The following is a 3,861-nucleotide window of genomic DNA, read 5'->3' on the forward strand; positions in this document are numbered from 1 at the left end:
TGGGTCAAATCCACACCCCCTCTACTGGCTTCCATCTTTCAGCAATATTGCACCACCGAACTTACACAGACAAAATTCTCTAGTAAAAGAATACAAAAAAATAAACAGCAATCCCCCTGTTGCCGATACACGAAGACCTCCCATATATAAACATAAATCGCCTTAAATCCTGACGTTCTCCACTAATACTGGCTGAAGAACTAGTCAATAGCAATTTCAATGTTAATTCAAAATGGCTAGAAACTTGGAAAGAAAAATCGCCACCAGACTTAAACAAAGTATATCCTTCCCAACCAAAATCCAAAAAGGATTGAGCTTCCATGTTACCTATGGAAAAGCCTAAATAGGATACTCACAGGACATGGTTTCTAACCAGACAGCTTATACAAGTGGGGAAGATCACCTATACACCAATGTGTCTGTGGGGCCATAAATCAAACCACCTGGCACATTGTAGAGAACTGCAGCATAAGAGGCTACCGTGATGACCTGAGAGACTTTTTTGAGCTAGATCCTTCAGCTCTTGATTGTCTAGCTGAACTAGACTTAAAATTTTAGACTTTTTTAAATCTGATATTTGTATATGTGCATTACTTGTTTCATTTTTATTGTCTGCACAAATATGTATTTATATATTGTGATGTCTCGTTTCTTTATTATGTCATATATTAAATAAATAAATAAATAAATATTGTTTAAAGTGGTTCCAACTCCTGTTTTTATTGTGAAAGTGTTCCGAAATAAGTCTACATTTTTATGCCAAAGAGAGTGATATAAAATTTACCGAAATCTTCTAAGAAGAAACCAAAATTTGTAGTGTTTAAAAGTAAACAGAGAGGACCGCTGTCAACAACGAGCAAAGAACAAAGGACACCGCCATCTTTACAATCACGACACCGTTGCGCAAGTGAAGTAAGGTGAGTCATGAAGTGTGTAAAATGCCTGGAGGATTCATCGTTTGACGGAAAGAATATAATAGGATGTACGAAATGCAATAGGATTCTACAATTAAAATGTGCTGGCTTTTCAGAAACCTGGCAACACAAATCCAATGCAACATGCGAGGAATGGAAGTGAGTACTCTGCAGAAAAACAAAGTCGCACTTAACGCAGCCACCAATGATGCAGCCGAATATACCTGAAGTAAAATCAGACGACGAACTGAACAGACAAAAATATGCAAGTGAGTCCTATAATTTTTATATATGAGTCCTACAGTTTGACTGGAAGGAAGAGAAGGCACATGGGAGGAAGGAATTGGATTTTATGCGGTTATTAAAGGATAACTATCTGCGACAGCATGTAATGGAAAATACTAGGGGGAAGAGAGTGCTTGACCTAGTAATCGCATCTGAGAATATGGCTGTAACGAACATGACCATGTTGCCACCAATTGGTGAGAGTAATCATAAGATCATGACTTGGGAGGTGGCTAAAGGAGTGGAATTTACAATTAAGACAGGATACATGTGCAATTACCGGGCTGGTAAGTATGACAAGCTTAGGAGTGTGCTTGGCTCAGTGCCATGCATGTAAAACTGGAATGGCTAGATGCTGATAGTGCATGGGAGGTGTTTAAGAAGTGTTTGCAGAAGGCAATTGTTGCCTGTATACCAAGAGTCCGAATAATTAATCAGGCAAGGGTTAAATGGATGAATAACACTATTATGCTTGAGCTGCAAAAAAAGAAACAATTGTGGAGGGAATTTAAGGAGAAAGGTGACCAGCAGGTGCAGGAGCAGTATAAAGCTCAGGCCAGAAAGGTAACAAGGGTGGAAAGAAAAGCAAAAGCGTATTATGAAAGAAAATTGGCCATGCAGCCTAAAGAGAATCCCAAACAGTTTTTTCGATATGTTGCAAGTATAAGGAAAAATATTCGTGGCAGAATGATTTAAAAAAATGCTGAGGGTAGGGAGGTAACCGAATCATTCGATATAGTGGAATTACTGAGCGAGCACTTTGCAAGAGTATATCATCCAGGTGGTGACATGGCAGGAATGAAAGAACAACAGCTTATACAGGCGTGATAGAATGAAGTGGAGGTGAATAGTCTATTACAGAACCTCAATGTCAATACATTTGTGGGATTGGATGGTATACCAGCTCGTGTCGTACGTGAAGCAGCTAAAGAATTGCCAGTGCCCTTGACCATTTTGTTTAATTTGAGTCTCGGGTCTGGGTCAGTCCCAAAGGGGTGGAAAGAGGGGAAAATAGTTCCGCTGCATAAAGGTGGTTCCAAGACTGCTGTTGAAAATTACTGGCCAACCAGCATAACAGGAATCGTTATCAAGGTCTTGGAGAAAATAGTCAAGAGGATAACACAAGATTGGATAGATGAAAATATGATAGTGTATCGGGGATAGCATGGTTTTCTGAAGGGTAGGTCATGCCTCAGTAACTTGCTTAGTATTATAACACAGTGACGGCTGAACTGGATAAGGGTAATGGGTTTACAGTGATTCTACTGGACCTTGCTAATGCCTTTGACAGAATATCACATGGAATTCTAATTAGCAAAATGCAGCATATGGGGATGGATATAGGATTGGTGAGATGAATAGGACGGTGGTTGATGTAGAGATATCAGAGATTGGTTTATTCAGGAGTAGAGTCCAAAAGACGACCTGTGACCAGTGGTGTGCCACAAGGATCTGTTCTTGGACCACTCTTGTTTAATTTGTTCATTAATGATATAGGAAAGGATCTGAGAGGAACAGTTCATTTGTTCGTGGATGACGCAAAGTTGGGCAATAGTTAATGCAGATGATGTGAAAATATTGTAGGATGATTTGGATAGATTTGAGTTCTGGGCTGAGGAGAATCAATGTCAATTTAATGTGGCAAAATGTAAGGTTATACATTTTGGGGTGAAAAGATTAGCAGCAGTTTACTACATTGGTGGAACTGTACTCCAGAAAATTGATGAGGCAAGAGATTTAGGAGTGTTGGTGGAAAAGGAGTTGAAGTTTACTGGGCACATTGCAAAAGTGGCCAAATCAGCTCATCAAATCATTTGGTTGTTGAAGAATACGTTGACGAGCAGTGACAAGCATGTTATTGTTCCTCTGTGTAGAGCCTTGATAAGACCTCATCTCGACTACTGTGCCCAGATTTGGTCACCTAGGTTTCTTCTTGATGGGTAGAAGGTTGAGAGGATCCAGAAGCGAGTGACCAAGATGATAGCAGGTCTGTGGAATGAACTTTTTGATTACAGGTTGAGGATTTGTGGGTTGCAGAAATTGGTTGATAGATGGAGGAGGGGAGATATCATTGAGACATTTAAATTGTTGAAGGGTTTCTATGAAATTAGTTCAGAAGATATTTTTGAGAACAGAGCTGCTTATGGGAGGACTAGGGGACATCCATGGAAGCTAGGCAAGAATGTGGTTAGTAACAATGTTAGAGCTGGGTTCTTTAATTTTAGAGTGGTGAATGAGTGGAAATGGCTGCCAGAGTCTGTGGCGGGTGCTGTGAAAGTGTTTGAGTTTAAGGCTAGGTATGATAGATACTGTGTGAATGTTGAATAGTCATGATGAACATGATTTAGGGCCTCCCTCGATGAGTCTAAGGACTTCCTGGAGTTGCCCGTAATAATAATAATAATAATAATAATAATAATAATAATAATTTCAACGCTTTAAACATACTAATAGAAAATGGTCTAGGGGCTATAAAAGCCAGCTTAGTAGATCTCGTTAAAGAAGTCCTTGACAAACAGAACGAACAAATTACAAAAAAATCTAGCGGATATGAAGATTTGGTCAAACAATAATTTAGCAGTGATAGAAGTGTTGCAAACTGTAAAAGACATTAAAATCAGTATTAACGCATTAAATGACAGGCAACATAATTTGATGAAAG

Source organism: Typopeltis vanoorti, chromosome 7, assembly GCF_054136105.1.
Source record: "Typopeltis vanoorti isolate ZY-2024b chromosome 7, IOZ_Tvanoo_1.0, whole genome shotgun sequence".
Lineage (NCBI taxonomy): Eukaryota > Metazoa > Arthropoda > Arachnida > Uropygi > Thelyphonidae > Typopeltis > Typopeltis vanoorti.